The following is an 18,392-nucleotide window of genomic DNA, read 5'->3' as shown; positions in this document are numbered from 1 at the left end:
TGTGTGGTTGAGACTGAGTCATGAAACAATGAAGACAGTCTGTTTCAATGAATGAAAACTGGTGCTTCTTGTTCAGCACCTCAGCAGGGCTTTTGGGTCCTCACAGACTGCCATGTAGAAAAAAAGACAGATCTGTCCAGATGAAGGCAATGCTCTTGTCAATCCATTGCATGTTCCTGTATGTGTGGAATATCTTTGAAAGGATTTGGGAGAAGCGGGCAACAGCGGATATCTCCGGGTGGGAGGAATTTGTGGGTTGGGGCCTGATGTGAAGGAGACTCTTCACCTTTTACCCTTTTGTTCCTTGAATTTTGTACCATGTGCATTTGTAACTTTTCAAAAAATGAGCAAAATAAAATCCTTTCCTCCAGCCCTAAAATAATGCATAAGAAAAAAAATCAGATAACTTAGAATTATCATTCATTTCATGGCCCAAGGTATGCTTTCAGTATTTGTTGAGTAACTTAATAAAATAGAGAAAATATATAGTCCATCCCAATTCTTCAGAAGTAACCCTGTTCATGACTTGGTATATAGTCTTTAAACTCTTTTTTCTATACGGGTAGGAATGTAGACATTTTAAGCAAAATGACATCATGCAGTGCATATTACTCTGAAATTTGCTTTTTTCACTTATTTTCATTTTGAACATCTGTCCAAGTAGGGAATATATTGAACTATCCCATTCTTTAATGGCTACGTAGGATTTCATTTCATTGAGTAGATATACTGTAATTTGTTTAATCATTCCCTTAATTGGTTGACATCTTTGCTAAAGTAAAGAATGTTATCACGAATATCCTTTTATATATATCTTTCTAAATGCATGTAAATATTAATGGAGGATAAGGTTACAGCAATAGGTTTGACAGTCAAATGGTATGCCAGTTTTTTTTTTTGTGCTTTAGATGAAGAAGGTTACGAAGCAAATTAGTTTTTCATTAAACAATTAATGCACATATTGTTTTGTGACATTGGTTGCCAACCCCATGACCTGCCAACACTCTTTCCTTCTTGAACTTTGGTTCCCCATTACCAGCTTTCCTGTCCCCTCCTGCTTTCTCATCCTTGCCCCTGAGCAGGTGTGCACATTTAGTCTCGTTTAGTTTTATGGGTCTGTCTAATATTAGGCTGAAGGGTAAACCTCAAGAGTGACTTTGGTACTGAGTTAAAAGTGTGTCTCGGGGCCATACTCTCAGAGTTTCTCCAGTTTCTGTCAGACCAGTAAGTCTGGTCTTTTTTTGTGAGTTAGAATTTTTTTCTACATTTATCTCTGGCTCTCTCTGGGACCTTCTATTGTGATGCCTGGCAGAGCAGTCAGTGGTGGTAGCTGGGCACCATCTAGTTGTGCTGGACTCAGTCCGGTGGAGGCTGTGGTAGTTGTGGTCCATTAGTCCTTTGGACTAATCTTTCCCTTGTGTCTTTGGTTTTCTTCATTCTCTCTTGGTATGTCAGTTTTAAATGTTGATAACAGCTGAAAAATGCTATTAAAGTTAAGTAAAAATTTTTTTCCATTTATAGCTTCTTAAGAGTGTTTTTTTTTTTTTTCTGGAATAAATGCTGGATTTCATCAAAGTCTTTGTGGAATCTATTAATCATTTTTTTTAACCTATTAATGCAAAGGGCTTTATTAATAGGTTTCCTAATATTTCATCATCTTTGTATTTCTGGAATAAATCCTACTTGTTCACAATGTGCTATTATTTTTAATAATCTGCTAAATTCATTTTGCTAAAGTTTAATCTGTATCCTTAAGTAAAAATACTTTGTAGTTCTCTTTATGCTCTGTATGCTTTGTCTAGCTCTGCTGTCAAGATTATTCTAGCCTCCATATTTTTCTGTTCTTTGAAACAAACTAAGTAATTTAGGAACTATCTGTTCTTTCAGTTTTAACAAAAGAATTTTGCTGGAAGACCAATTTGGTTTAGAAACATTCATCTTGAGCTATTTCTTTTTCCTCCCTTTTCCTTAAGTTAATTTTAATAACATGTAATTTCCTTAAATGGCATTTATTTTATTAATAAAAGTATTATTTGCCTAAAGTTGTATATGACTTTCTCAGTATTAATTTTGTGTTTGTATGTTTTCTGTTTCTTGCTCAGTCTTGCTAGAGGTTTATTTACTATTTTATTGCTTTTGTTAAGGAACCAATTCTTGGTATTATCAACTCTCGGGCCATAGGGTTTTTTAAAATTTTTATTAGCTAATTTATGGTTTTGGAAAAATAATTAATTTCTTCCTTTTTATTTTGTTTAATTTGTTAGCTGCCTTACTCCTTAAGCTGAATGTTTGTTTTCAACTTTTCTTTAAAATAAAAGCTTTAAAGTTATGAATATTTCTTTGAGAATGCTCCCCAGACTCTACATTGCTAAATGGAGTAGTCAAACTGTTCCCTGCTGGATCTTTCGGCAGCATTTGCTGTATTTTATCACGTCATGAAACATTTTCTTCTGACGGCTTCTAGACATCACTGTGTTTTCATGTTGCCTCAGTGGCTCCTCCATCTCAGTCTCCTTTGCTGGTTCCTTCTTTTCTTCTCTTTCTTAATGTTGGAGAACCCTGAAGCCCAGTTTCTGGTCCTCTTTGCTTCTCTCTGTCGGTGATCTCTTCCAGCTCCACTATTTTGTTTCCCATCTGTGGGGACTACAGTGTTCACATTCGCTGCAGTTTGGTTCTCTGTGCTGAACTACAGATTATTTATCACTTGATTCCTCAGTATCATCACTGAGGTTATCTGATGCGCATCTCAACTGTTCAAAAGTGAGTTCCTGGTCTTCCCCTGAAACACATTCTTCTTATATGTTTCCCAACCTCACTCAGTGGCAACTTCGTCCTGCCAGTTACTCATGCAAAAACGTTGGAGTCATCCTTTACTTCTATCTCCAATATCCCATATCTCTTCGTCAGCAAATACTGATGGCTTTCCCTTAAAAATGTACACAGAGCTCAGCCACCTTTCTTTTCCACTGCAATGATCATGGGCTAAGCCACCATCACCTTCCCCTTGGCTGATTAGATTAACCTCAGTCCTCTTTGCTTCTCTCTGATTTAGGTCGGGCAGCAGGAATAATCCAAGGCTCTTACACCCCAGGGTTACATCGAACATCATGGGACAAGTGCCCTTGCTGAGGTGGTTTCAGTTTGGGAGGGTGCACTAAACCTCTCTTTCTCTTTTTACATAAATTACAGAATTAATATTTTTATAAATCACATGAAAAGTTATAGAATTTTTATGTCTTTAAATAAATCTATGAGGTGAAAACTGAGTCTTTACCTGAAATAAACAGCATGTTCGGTCTTCACACTTGGCCGATTCACTAGCTGTCCAGATGTGCTGGTGACGGAGCTATGAATAAGCCCGAGAAAGTAGTTCTGAGCGTGTCAGTGCTACTGAACTGGCCACTCAGGACAGGAGGTTAGAAAAACTGGCAAAAGCCTCCATATGCATAAGTTTTTGTATTTTTTAAAAAAGATATAAATTTTTAATATTTTTTCCAAACAATAAATAACATTATTGTTATTTTTTTAACAGCAAGAATGAAAATTTTTAACTTAAAAGACAAGAAAGGGATTTGGATGGGTCTTGAAATGATGGGGTGGCATTTTCTCTGAAGGAAACTGGTGTTTCTCTCTTAGTCTTCCTGGGATTAGTTACTCCTATGGCAGGAAATTAGGTCATCTTGGAACAAAGAGCGCTTCTTGCTCCTGAACAAAGTCAGACAGATTTCTAGCTCTGTGACTTACTAGTTGTGGGACATGGGCTTGAGGTTCAGTGACCTTGGGCAAGTCACTGAACATCTTTAAATGCTTAGCATAGTGGTGAACTCAGAATGAGCACTCAAGAAACATCATCTATTAACAATATCGGAGTCTTTGTTGTCTTCTGCTTTCTCTTACATGCTCCATTTTGAGATGCAGATACTTAGAAGAGTAAACTGCTAGTGTGATTTATGTGTGTTTATTTTTACTCTTTCCTGTCCTTCCCCCCACCCCCCACCAGGTACGTTTGATCTGTAAGCCTGATCTACATTTGAAAAAAGTGTCCTTAAATTCTAGTAGGAAAAGGTGTGTGTGTGTATATGTGTGTGTTGGAGGGTGTAGAATATATAGTACTCCCTGGTCAAAGGGGGTTAGAGACTTAAGGGTTTTCTGAGAGCGTTTTTTAGATCGGGAAATCTAACCTGTGTTCAAATGCTGAATTACTGAAGAATTTTTATTCTGTAAATTTTGGAAACCCCGGTGTCGTAGTGGTTAAGTGCTAAGGCTGCTAACCAAAGGGCCAGCAGTTCAAATCCACCAGGCACTCCTTGGAAACTCTATGGGGCAGTTCTACTCTGTCCTATAGGGTCACTATGAGTCGGAATAGACTCAACAGCAACGGGTTTGGTTTTTTTTTTTTTTTTTTGACTCTGTAAACTGTCACATTTCCACCTATTATTTAGGTATGGTTAATTTGTGCTCGGAGTCCCTGGGTGGTACAAACTGTTCATGCGCTCAGCTGCTAACTGAAAGTCTCCTTGGAAGAAAGGCCTGATGATCTACTTCTGAAAAACTAGCCATTGAAAACCCTATGGAGGACAGCTCTACTCCAACATACATGAGGTTGCCATGAATTCAAATTGACTCCACACCAGCTAGTATAGGATGAGGCAGTGGTGCTTCTGTGGTAGAATTTTCCTTCCATGCAGGAGACCCTGGTTTGATTCTTAGCCAGTGTGCCTCTTGTGTAGGTACCACACATCTGTCAGTGGAGGCTTGAGTGTTGTTATGATGCTGAGCAGGTTTCAGGGGAACTTCCAGTCTAGATGGACTGGAAAAAAGGCCTGGTGATCTACTTCTGAAAATTGGTCATTGAAAACCTTATGGAGCCACTAGTCTGATTCAAAATAGATTATAGAGATGGCACAAGACCAGGCAGCACTTAGTTTCATTGTGCTTGGGGGTACCAAGTAGTGGGCTGGTTTAAGGGCAGGTATCAAAAACAACAAATTTGCACTCAGGAGTGTGTTATGTGAATGTATCAGTACAGTATAACATCTGAATATTAAACTAGCTAGATTATGAACACTATTTGTCATAGATTAAATTGTGTCCCCCAAAATATCTGTCGACTTGGCTAGATAATGATTCCCAGTATTGTCCACCATTTTGTGACTGATGTAATTTTCTTGTGTGTTGTAAATCCTAATCTCTGCCTGTGGTTAATGAGACAAGATTAGATTATGTTAAAGAGGATTAGGGTGGGATGTAACACCCTTACTCAGGTCACATCCCTGATCCAAAGTAAAGGGAGCTTCCCTGGGGCGTGGCCTGCATCACATTTTATCTCATTTAAAAAAAAAAAAAAAAAAAACCTTTGCTGTTTAGTGGATTCAGACTCATAGCAACCCTATAGGACAGAGTAGAACTGCCCATAGGGTTTCCGAGGCGCATCTGGTGGATTTGAACTGCTGACCTTTTGGTTAGCAGCCTTAGCACTTAATCACTATGCTACCAGCATTTCCTTTTTTTAGAGATAAAAGGGAAGGAAAGTGAGCAGAGAGTGGGGGACCTCATACCACCAAGAAAGCAGCACCGGGAGCAGAGCACGTCCTTTGGACCCAGGGTTCCTGTGTGGAGAAACTCCTAGACCGGGGGAAGACTGATGATGATAAGGACCGTCCTCCAGAGCCAACAGAAGAGAGAAAGCCTTTGCCTGGAGTTGGCACCAAGAATTTGGACCCCTAGCCTACTAGACTGTGAGAGAATAAATTTCTCTTTTTTAAAGCCATCCACTTGTGGTATTTCTGTTATAGCAGCGCTAGGTAACTAAGACAGTATTATATGTTATGTAATCCATTTCATTACTTAAAATGAAAAGAAAATATTGATAGCAAAGATAAAATTGATAAAAACAAGCAAGTTGAATTGGGTGGTTCATCAAGTCTCAGGGAGCATTTTCATCATGTCACTGAGGACACCTGTCTGGATGCCATTTCTGATATGCTTCTGAGTTACCCAGGTGGTCAGATACTAGTATGGTCGCCCACACTGGGGTGTCAGGCCATTGCCAGTCAGGCCTGCTCTACACTGGCTTGCTTTCACTTCAAGGGAAATGAGTTCATTATAAATAGAATTATAAATAGAACAGGATGTCATACAGATTCCAGGAATCTCAAGTGTTTGGCTTATTTTTTTAAATAAATTAGCACAAGTATTTGGAAGCCAGATTTTGAAAAGTTTTCCTCTGAAAACTGTTACAAGACTGCATGAATTAAGATTCTTTAGATTGTAAGTGGAGTCCCTGGATGGTACAAACAGGTAATGTGCTTGGCTGCTAACTGAAAGGTTGGGGGTTCAAGTTCACCCAGAGGTGTCTTTGAAGAAAGTCCTGGTGATTTACTTCTGAAAAATCAGCCCTTGAAAACCCTATGGAGGAAAAATGAAGTCATGATATATGCTGCAACATGGATGGAGCTCCAAGACATAATGCTGAGTGAAATAAGTCAGTTGCAAAAGGACAAATATTGTATGACCTCACTTATATAAAAGGACAAGGAAAGGCAAATGTATAGAGACCAAAGTTTATTAGTGGTTACCAGAAGTGGGAAGCAGTGGGAAGGAGTGCTCCATATTGTTTATGAGTTCTGGTTTATGGTGATAGAAAAATCGCATCGATTAAGGGTAGGGTTGCACAGCTGATTAATGTAATTAACATCAATGAGTTGTAGACATATAAGAAGTTGATTTGGCAAATGTTGTGTAATAGATATATTTACAACAACAAAGGAGCAGCTGCTGAGACTGGTTATGTATAACAAAACTCATTATGGGATTTGGTTTCTTGGTTTGGAGGTTTAGGGTCATGGTTTCATGGGACATCCCAGTTAATTGGCCTAATATCATGCTTAGTGCTTCTGATCTACTTCCTAGTTCATTGTGGTGCTGGATATCTTAAAAGCTTGCAAAAGGCTGTCCGAGGACAACAGCTGGTCTCTGTTTGGTTGGAGCAACAGAGGAAGAAGGAGAGTTAGGAATAGGAAGAGGAAATGGAATATGTGGCTAATTGCTTCCATGAACAACTACCTCCTTTGCCATGAGACCAGAAGAACTAGTTGGTACCTGGCTACCATTACTGAATGTTTTGATCAAAGATTCACTGTTTGATGGATCACTTTTGTGTGGGCTTTCTTGCCATGGTCTTCTAACTCCCACCCGAGTGATTGAGTGGGACTGTGCGAATAAGGTAATTGTGACACAACAAGGGAATTGGTCAGTTTTGGCATCCTACTGACTTGAGCTTAACCAGCCTAGAGGTCGGAAAGAGAGGATTTCACCAAGGAAGAACACCCAGGAGTGGAGAACAGCCAGGAACGGACCGAGTACTTTGGACCCAGGATCCCTGCACTGAGAAGCTCCTGGAACCGGGAGACCAAGAAAGAGAGAGAAAAAGAGAGAGAGCTGTAACCTTGAAGATGGTGAGAAATGGTGGCAGAGAAACAGTGGCAGAAGAGACTGGCAAGAGATGGCGCAGTGGCTTCCCGGCCCATGGAGCAAGAAATCTAAGTGCCTTTGGGCAGGAGGGCTGCAACTGACCACCTTCAGGTGGAAGCTTACTGGCAGAGTGGAGTGCCTTGGGACACTTACTGGCAGAGCTAAAAGAGCTTTGTAACACTTGCCTGAGCAGGGCAGAGGCGGAGGACCAGAGAGAGGCCTGCTTAGGGTATGGCTGAGAAGAGGCTGTTCTGATGGAAGAAGTGTATCCTGAGCATTCCTGGACCTGCATTGTAACCTCTTACTTCCATAATAAACTCCATAATTATAAGTATTGTCTGTGAGACCTGTGTAGCCATTGCAATGAATTATCAAACCCAGCAGAGAAGTAGAGAGTGCCATGGGAAGAACGGTTGGTGTCAGAGTTGTTAAAGATGGCAGAGAGAGGAGGCACGTCTGACCTTCACTTCATAGGAATCAGCCTTGGGCTGTTGATGTTGATTCTTCTCCCACCTTGTGAAGTTAGAGGAGGGCAGATGCTACCCCCTTGCCATTTTTACAGATTCTATAGAATAATCCTGATCAAAAGTGGGAAATGCAGAACATAATATAAAATTTTTATGGAATCCATACTTTCTGGAGCCACGGAGGCTGGACAAACCTCTGAAACTATTGCCCTGAGATAATCTTTAAACCTTAAACTGATAATATCCCAATGTCTTCTGTAAACCAAGCAACAGTTTAACTTAATTAGGAAAGAATGTCTGCTTGAGCATTGGGCTCTTTTAAGAGCTGTCTAACCCAAACCAAACCCAGTGCCATCGAGTCAATTCGGACTCATAAGCGACCATAGCGACCCTATAGGACAGGGTAGAACTGCCCCACAGGGCTTCCAAAGAGCGCCTGGTGGATTCCAACTGCAGACCGTTTGGTTAGCAGCCGTAGCACTTAACCACTTCACCACCAGGGTTTCCAAGAACTGTCTACACAGGATCAAATAACAACAACAACTCGAAAGGTTAGGTAGGAATTTTGGGAAGCAGTGTGTTTATATTACAATATGAAAAATGAGGGTGAGAATGGTTACACAACTGGAAGAATGTAATCGACATCACTCAATCGTACATGTAGAAATTGTTGACTTAGTGTACGTTTTGCTGTATATATTCTAACAACATCAACAATAAAATAACATAAATTAAAAAGGAAAAACTGTGTGGAGCACAGTTCTACTGTGACACATATTGGGGTCGCCTCATTTGGAGTTGACTCAATGGGCAAAATTTTTTTTTTTTTTTTTTTAATGTTGTAACAGAAATAGGCTTTGGCTAGCTTAAGTAGAAAGGAAATGTATTAGATACAAGATTATGTCACTCATCCAAGAAATCGCTGACCAGCCAAGCCCTGGAAGGAGTAGCATGATACTGGGAGGAGTACCCATGGACCTCAGTAGCAGGAGTGTGTGAAACTTGCCATCAATGTGCTCTGCTCTAGCAAACTCTCATCTGTGTGGGTCTCAGTTTAAGATCCTAAAATTCCTGAAGAATTGGACAACCCTAGCTTGAGTCATTGTTTGAGTCCATCCTTGGACTAATTAGCTATGGCTGGGGGCAGGGTTGTCTTGTACAGATAATGCAACCCACATTGCCTGGCAGTGCTTGGTGAAGCAAGACAGGCAGCCATCCCAGGGTATTTCACTTTTGAGCTATTTTCTTCTTACCTTTAGAGGCCTTGGTGAATTTTCTGTTCTATTCTTTGTTTGGGGAAAGTTAAACGAGTCCCTGCCCCTACCCCTGAACTCTTGATAAATGATTTTTGAGAAGTTCTGTCAGCGTCAGAAATTCTACTTAGTCAACCCATAACAGCAGTCTTTGGGTAGTTCCTCTTGTGATGTCTGTTATTTGTCAATTCTTTGCTTATGTTTCTCTTTTCCGTTTTCGTTGTTCTTACAGTTTTTATGTCTAGGTCCTGCATTGATTGCCATCTGCTTATTACACATCTCTGAATGGCCTGGTCACCAGATGAGGGGAGTGGGTAGGATAGTGAACTGGGGCAGTCTGAGCCTAGAGTTAGGTTTCTTGTCTCAAACAGCCTATCACCAAATCTTTTATTGCTTCTTCTGTCCTGGAGGAACGTCTTCCCTCAGTTGTCTTCTCTGCCCCTTCCCCCTGCCTTTTTTTTTTTTTTTTTGAGAGGGATTGTTTAATAGGAAGGTGTTATCTCTTATTTTAAAATTATGAACAGTATAATTCATACAGAAGAATAAATAAGACATATGTCTTACTGGTATTTAAGGACTACTAGTAAAATGAACATCTACATATTCACCACCTAGGTTAACAATAGAACATTCCAGTATCTTAGAAATCCTCTGTGTGCTCCTCTGATCACACCATCCTTCTCCTGGTGGTAACTGTTTGCTGACTGTTGTGTTAATAATATCTTTGCTTAAAAACAATTTTAAAAAATCACTCATGTATATATGTATGCCTAAGCATACATGAAAAAATGAGTAGTCAGCACAAACCCAACAGAATAGGGAAAGAGCAACATTGCCATTGTTAGAAGAAGGCTCTCAGGAGAAAATAAGATGAACAGAATCTCTTGGACATAGTGTATAAGAGTTCCTTATGGAGAAGTGTGTGGGCAAAAGTGTGAATGAGTCCTGGGAAAATCAAAGCATCTGGCAGGCCAGGAATGTGGGCCATGGACTGGATGGATATATAGTGGAAAAATGGAGAGAGAGGGAAATGCTCTGTGCTTTCTGCTTCCCAGCTCTCCCTGACCTGCCTCTAGCACTAGGTGAGAGCGGTGGTTCTCAAAGCATGGTTCCTTGGCCAGCAGCATCATTATTATCTGAAAACTTGTTAGAAAGTCTTAGGTTTCATTCCAAATCTACTGAATCTCTGGGCATGGGGCCCCAAATCTGTGTTTTAACAAGTCTGCTAGTTATTTTGATGCATACTAAAGATTGAGAAACACTGGGGAAAGGCATATACTCAACATACCCTCAGTTGATCTAGGTTGTAGGGCATGGAAGGGAAAGCAGGAACTTAATTAATTAACATATGTCCAAAATAAGCTGAGTATAGATAATAGTATGACAGGCTCAGTAGGCCTTCTTTCCTCAGTGAAAAAGGAACTACATGACAGTAGACATCCAAAAGATGACAGCCCTCAACACAGCTGACTTTTGGTCACATGGTTTCAGTCTGGACTGTTGCCCTCCTCCACCTGGTGCACATCATCAACCTCCAAGAATACCTTTAATTCACTCCTCCTTTCTCTACGCCATATCTTCCTTTTTCTTGGTTTACTTTCTTGTTTTGGTGAACCTGAACATTTAAAAGTTTCTTCAAAAAGGGTACAGGGGATGCACATTTTTTTGAATCCTTGAATGCCTAAAAATATCTTCATTCTGTCTTTGTACTTCATTGTTTGTCTGAATTTCGAGGAATGTTGAGGGCATTGCTCTATTACTTCTTGTTCTTCCAGTATTCTTGCTGTTCAGAAGTCTGAAAAACAAAATGCCAAATCAGTTATGGTTGAGTGGATTCCAACTGTCATGGATTGAGTTGTGTCCCCCCCAAAATATCTGTCAACTTGGCTAGGCCATGATTCCAGTATTGTGTGATTGTCTACCATTTTGTCATCTGATGTGATTTTTCTTTGTGCTGTGGATCTTACTTCTATGATGTTAATGAGGCAGGATTAGAGGCAGTTGTGTTAGTGAGGCAGGACTCAGTCTACAAGATTAGGTTGTATCTTAAGCCAATCTCTTTTGAGATATAAAAGAGAGAAGCAAGTAGAGAGACATGGGAATCTCATACCACCAAAAAACAAGAGCCAGGAGAATAGCATGTCCTTAGGACCCAGGGTCCCTGCTCTGAGAAGCTCCTCAGCAGGGGAAGATGGATGACAAGGACCTTCCCCCAGAGTCTACAGAGAGAGAAAGCCTTCCCCTGGACCTAGCACCCTGAATTCGGACTTCTAGCTTCCTGGACTGTGAGAGAATAAATTTCTTTTTGTTAAAGCCATCCACTTGTGGTATTTCTGTTATAACAGCACTAGATGATGAAGACAGTGACCCCATATGTTTCAGAGTAGAACTGTGCTCCATAGGGTTTTCAATGGATATGATGCTCATGTAGATCACCTGACCTTTCTTTTAAGGAGGCTTGGAGTAGATTTGAACCACCAAGCTTTTGGTTAGTAACCAAATGATTAACTGTTTGCAAAACTCAGGGACTCCTGTTGAGAAGTATGGAAACCAAAAAACAAAACCCATTGCCATCGAGTCGATTCTGACTCATAGCAACCCTATGGGACAGAGTAGAACTGCCGCAAATGGTTTCCAAGGCTGTAATCTTGATGGAAGCAGATTGCCTCAGCGAAGAAGCTGGTGGGTTGGAACCGCCAACCTTTTGGTTAGCAGTCCAGCACTGTGCCACAAGGGTTTCTGTTGAGAAGTATAAAACCATCTAATTTCTGATCTTTTGTATGTGACCTATTTTTTTTTTTTCCTCTTTAGAGGTATGCAGGATATTCTCTTTGCCCCCAGAGTTCTGAAATTTCAGAGTTCTGAAATTGCCTCGATATAGGGTCTCTTTATTTTTTTAATGTGTGGTATTTTTTTATCAGTTGTTCTGGGCTTCAGAGGCCCTTTCAGTTGAAATCTTGTGTCTTCCATCTTGGGAAAGTTTCTTGAGTTATTCTGTTGATTTTTAGTTTCTCTATTTTCTCTGTTCTCTCTTTTGTTAACTCTTGTTATTTTTGCATGTTGCATCTTCTGGATTAGCTGTCTTGAATTTTTTCATGTTTTAGCTCCTTTTTTGTTCTTGGAATGTTCCCTTTTTTTAATAGCCTGCCATTCTTGTTTCATTCATGCAATGTCTTTCTCACTGAGGATATTAATGATAATATTTTTGAAAAATTTTTTTTCTGCATAGTATCTGTTTCCCCCAAACTGATTTTTGTTTGTTCTTGGTCTCTATCATCTGTGTTAGAGGCTTTTCTTAGATGCCTGTTTATCTTGGTTGTTTGCTCATATTAAAGAATGAAATAGTTGATTGGAACATCTGAGCATGGTGTATGCAAAACTTGTCAGCTTTGAACTTCATTGTAAAATAATGGCTGGACTATTTGTTGGAGAGTCTCTTATATCAGTATTTTTACATCTTTATTCTTTTACCAAATTCCCCAGAGAAGACCTCCAATATCCTACCCAGAGAGTGGAGGCCTGGCTCCTAGTATTCTGGAACTCCATGGGGATGAGGGCTAAGGATCTCAGGAATCAGTTTCTCAGGCCGAGTTCATCTAATCTTTCCTATTTGGCAACCTAATTCACCCCCAGTTCCCTTGACTGGGATACTGAGATGATACCTACCCCAAATGAAACCCATTGCTGTTGAGTGGATTCTGACTCATAGCAACCCTATAGAACAGAGTAGAAATGCCCCCATAGGGTTTCCAAGGCTATAAATCTTCATGGAAGCAGACTGGCACATCTTTCTCCCACAGAGCATCTGGTGGGTTTGAATCACCAACCTTTCAGCTAGCAGTCGACCGCTTAACCACTGTGCCACCCGGGCTCCTTTGTGATGAGACAATAGGTACATATATGGATGGTTTTTCCTTAGTCCTTTCTTCCCTGCCATTCAGTGGAGTTCAATTGGGCCTCTCCATAGGACTAAAGGCATTTCTGCTGTAACACCATTTATACATTACTGAAAAACTGTGCGTTCTGCAAAATCACACTCTAAAAATAATAGGGCTTCTGGAGAAAATGAGGTTAGGAGGGGATCACTCAAAACCTGTGTAATTTTGTAATCAGTGCACAACAAACTCAAAATTAACTCTAATAAAAACAGCAGCACAGTTAATCTCCATGGGCATTTGCATCTAGCATCACTCAGTAGATGCTTTGCAGCCTCAAACCAAGGCACAGGTTTTTGACAGCATTTGCTCTGACAGAGATTGGTATCAAAATTAATCTGATCTGATCCAGTCTGTAAGGGTCTCTTCATTAATTGATCTTTTTTTTAAACATGGGGGAATTGTCTTTGCTGTTTCTCCATCTGCATTCTCTATTCCTGAGATGGATATCATAGTAGAAAATGAAGCGGTTCTTGAAGCCACTGAACCAGCCACTGCTTGCACTGAAGGATTTTCAGCTTTTTTTTAAAAAAAGGATTTTATATATTGTTAAAGCTTTCTCTTTAATTGTGAGAAATTTCACCTCTGTTAGCTTCAAACCCTTGAAAAATCATATATGAACCCACACAATTTCTACATTATACTGGCATCATTTCCCTAATTATAAATTGTATTTTAATTAGTTCCTATTAAAGAAACATGTGTTATATCAGAACAGACTGTATACCTAACTCTGTAGGCTATTCCTGTCCTTGGATAGGTTCTTCAGAATGCCAACAATTCCTTTTGGGGAAATAAATACTGTGTGGGAGCTCAGCTTCCTTCCCCATTTGGCTTAGACTGTACGCATCTTGGGTGCTGTGCTTGCGGACTGGAGTTGTGGTCAATTCCTTGTTTTGCTGGTGATGTTTTTCCCTTTCCTTCAAATTCGATTCCTTGTTGTTATTTCAATAAATTTTGAGTAAAGTATCTTTACTCCACCATCTTTTTCTAGAAGTTCCCTAGGAATAGTTGTGTCTTAGGCTGGGTTCTCTAGAGGAGCAAAACCAAAGAAGTGTATATATAGATAGATTTATTTCAAGGAAATAACTCACCCAGTTATGGAGGCTGGCAGGTCCCAAATCCGTGGGTCAGGCATCAGGCTCCAGGCTTCTCTTCACTCATGTGTTTGCAGAGGCTGATGAACCCCCAGACGGCAGGTCAGGCAAAAGTCTGCTAGCTTCTGGGGTTGTAGGAGCTGGCAAATCTCCACAATTTGCAGGTCAGGCAACAGGTTGCTGCTCCCATCCCAAGAACTAGAGGTCAGAGGGTGATGAGTTGGATGCAGGACCAAGAGAAAGGAAGCTGTGCTAGAACATCCATATATATTGGATGCAGACCACACCCCAAAGGAAACTCCCTTTGTAAATGATTGCCTGCTCACGTCAGGTCATGAGATGGAGGATGATTACATAATATCCGCCAAACCACTGAGAATCATCTCCTAGCCAAGTGGGCACATAACACTAACCACCACAAGTAGTTTTAGAGGAAGTTGAACTCAAATTTAGTTGGAATTTTACAGGTTGAGAAGCTTGCTTTGTCCCTATAAAGGAGTCAGCATTGGGGACTTCTAGGGAAAGAGAGGCTGTGAGATGGGGTTAGTTAGAGAAAGGAAGAATGTGAAGGGAACATTTTAGGAAACAATTTGGTTATTGATTTAACTTAAATTTTGATTTAGGGTCTGTTTAGAGTCTTCCTGGTTCTCTACCTTTTGAATCATCAAAATTACCTGGGAACTTGTTAAAAAACAGATTCCTAGGCACCAGGGCACTAGAAATGCCAGGTTGGGGAGAAAGGGGAAGGAAAGCTAGTGCGTAACTGTGATGTGGCATTTCATGTATAAAGGTGCACCCTCGGAGCTCCATTTCTATATCTGCTGCATTTCTTGGATTTGTAAAAATTCCTGCAACACTATCAGCAGTGGCCCAGCCACTATCTAATTAAAGGGAATCAATGTCTTTAAGCATATAAGTGAATCTTATCTATTGGACCCTTGAAATTTATTACTGTCTTTTTTCTAAACAGAACATTTAACTCTATGAAACTCTCATTTTCCTTTGAGGCTCTTTTTCAAAGGGCAGGAAACTTCTAAAACCTTGTCTTCTATGTGCAGAACTACCTGTTACAGCTTTCAATCTTTATGGCATTTTGTAGTTGTTATTGCACTGAAATAAAATGTCATTAATAATTTAAAAGTTTGTATATATGCTAAAAAATTTATTTCACAAAATTTAGCTTACCAACTCAACTGGAAAACCAAGCTTTCTTATTTGAGTATATCTGGTCATTTGCCGACATCTATTGCTTCATTTTTTCTATAGTGGGCTTGGATCCTAGGCTCTTAGAGCAGGTATAGAAGACATTGTATTTCTTTGTTTATAACTGAACATAATTTCTATATCACGCCCCCATTCTGTAGAAGTTTAATATGAGCCATGTCAGGATTTCCTGTCAATTCAGAATCTTGCCTTCCCCACTTCCTGTGTCTTCAGGATTGAGTGCCAGTCCCCAGAGGGCTAAGACTTCCCTGGTAGGTGGGGGGTAGGAGTGGGGAGGAGTAGGTTGGCCTCAAGTGGTTATCATCTGTTTCCATGGTTTTGGATGTAATAAATTGTTGTGTCTGCTTTGTCCTGTTCCAAGATCTCTACAGGCTATTCTTTTTTTTTTTTTCCCTTCAAATGTTGTTGAGAATATACACAACAAAACATGTACCAATTCAACAATTTCTAAGTGTACAATTCAGTGACACTGATTACATTCTTTAGGTTGTGCAACCGTTCTCACTCTTCTTTTCCAAATTGGTCCTCCCCCATTAACATAAGCTTACCAGCTCCCAAACTTCCTATCCAATTTTTCTATTTGCTGTAAAAAAGAAAAATCGACGGGATTCCATATAGATAGTTCTTTAAAAGAGCACAATGCTCAAGGCAGGCATTTTTTACTAATTAAGCAAAATTATTGTTTGTTTTAAAGATGACTTCAGGTGATATTTTTGGTTTAAGGTTTAAAGGTTATATCAGGGCAGTAGTTTCAGGGGTTCATCTAGCCTCAGGGGCTCCAGAAAGTCTGGATTCCATGAGAAGTTGAAATTCTCTACAAGTATTCTTACTTGTGTCCTTCAGGGCACACACAAGAAATTTGGATGTGCTTTTCAGGGATATTTATCAACAGGTAACTCTTTTTTTTTTTTGCTTTTTTTCCCTCAGCTGAGCCAATCTGTATTTCCTCTAGGACAGAAAAAAACTGGATTTTATATAATCATTCATTCCCTCCAATCCATTTGATAACATACCCTCTTTGCCATATACGTAAAAGGTCAGGCTATCACAACAACAACAAAAAATCTGCTTTCCTACAGAGGCATCTGTCTTGGGGGAAGTGAATGTCTTACACTTCTGTTTGAATGAGGGAAGGGTATAGGAGCAAAAAGGAATAAACAGAAATGAAAAGAACATCAGTTTAATATATCAACATATGAGCCGAGCCCTCAAATATATTGGAACTTGAAAGGTGTGATTAATTTTTGTTGTTGTTGTTAGTTACCATTGAGTTGTCTCCGACTCAGAGTGACCTTATACATAATTGAACAAAATGCGGCCCAGTCCTGTGCCATCTTCATGATTGTTGGTAGTTTGAATTTATTGTTGCAGCTATTGTGTAGTGTCTTCTAACCTAGGAGGCTCATCTTCTAACATTATATTGGACAGTGTTCTGTTGCGATCCACAGAGTTTTCACTGGCTAATTTTCAGAAGTAGATCACTAGACTTTCTTCCTTGTCTTGGTCTGGAAGCTCTGCTGAAACCTGTCCCCCAAGGATGATCCTGCTGGTATGTGCAATTCTGGTAGCATAGTTTTTAGCGTCATAGCAACATGTAAGCCACCACAGTACAACAAACTGACAGACAGTTGGTGAATATGCTTAGTTACTATTGTGTATTCTGGTTCTTAATTTTAGTTTCATATTCTATTTTTTTTTTAACAATTTTTATTGAGCTTTAAGTGAACGTTTACAAATCAAGTCAGTCTGTCACATATAAGCTTATATACACCTTACTCCACACTCCCACTTACTCCCCCCCTAATGAGTCAGCCCTTCCAGTCTCTCCTTTCGTGACAATTTTGCCAGTTGCTAACCCTCTCTACCCTCCCATCTCCCCTCCAGGCAGTCTCAAGTGTCCACCTGATACAAGTAGCTCACTCTTCATCAGCATCTCTCTCCTACCCATTGTCCAGTCCCTTCCATGTCTGATGAGTTGTCTTCAGGAATGGTTCCTGTCCTGGGCCAACACAAGGTTTGGGGACCATGACCGCTGGGATTCCTCTAGTTTCAGTCAGACCATTAAGTCTGGTCTTTTTATGAGAATTTGGGGTCTGCATCCCACTGATCTCCTGCTCCCTCAGGGGTTCTCTGTTGTGCTCCAATTGACTTAGAAGTCCCCTTAAGCCATAGTCCCCAAACCCCTGCCCTTGCTCCACTGACTTTTGAAGCATTCAGTTTATCCCGGAAACTTCTTTGCTTTTGGTCCAGTCCAGTTGAGCTGACCTTCCGTGTATTGAGTATTGTCCTTCCCTTCACCTAAAGTAGTTCTTATCTACTAACTAATCAGTAAATAACCCTCTCACACCCTCCCTCCCTCCCCCCTCGTAACCACAAAAGTATGTGTTCTTCTCAGTTTATACTATTTCTCAAGATCTTATAATAGTGGTCTTATACAATATTTGTCCTTTTGCCTCTGACTAATTTCGCTCAGCATAATGCCTTCCAGGTTCCTCCGTGTTATGAAATGTTTCACAGATTCGTCACTGTTCTTTATCAATGCGTAGTATTCCATTGTGTGAATATACCACAATTTATTTAACCATTCATCCGTTGATGGACACCTTGGTTGCTTCCAGCTTTTTGCTATTGTAAACAGAGCTGCAATAAACATGGGTGTGCATATATCTGTTTGTATGAAGGCTCTTATTTCTCTAGGGTATATTCCGAGGAGTGGGATTTCTGGGTTGTATGGTAGTTCTATTTCTAACTTTTTAAGAAAACGCCAGATAGAGTTCCAAAGTGGTTGTACCATTCTACATTCCCACCAGCAGTGTATAAGAGTTCCGATCTCTCCGCAGCCTCTCCAACATTTATTATTTTGTGTTTTTTGGATTAATGTCAGCCTTTTTTTTTGTTTTTGTTGGAGTGAGATGGAATCTCATTGTAGTTTTAATTTGCATT

General features: G+C 40.0%; 1 long non-coding RNA gene across 1 annotated transcript; it reads right to left on the bottom strand.

The window, feature by feature from the left end:
* Window positions 1-9,646: 9,646 nt before the first annotated feature.
* On the bottom strand, window positions 9,647-14,758 carry LOC111749714 (uncharacterized). Its single transcript, XR_002784910.2, has 2 exons — window positions 14,223-14,758; window positions 9,647-10,988 (listed from the first exon to the last, which is right to left on the bottom strand). It is a non-coding gene; the product is annotated as an uncharacterized LOC111749714 (long non-coding RNA).
* Window positions 14,759-18,392: the final 3,634 nt, after the last annotated feature.

The sequence above is a fragment of the Loxodonta africana genome, chromosome 8, assembly GCF_030014295.1.
Source record: "Loxodonta africana isolate mLoxAfr1 chromosome 8, mLoxAfr1.hap2, whole genome shotgun sequence".
Classification (NCBI taxonomy): domain Eukaryota; kingdom Metazoa; phylum Chordata; class Mammalia; order Proboscidea; family Elephantidae; genus Loxodonta; species Loxodonta africana.
The sequence above is the reverse complement of the archived record's forward strand: the minus strand, read 5'-3'. Positions and strand labels throughout refer to the sequence as shown.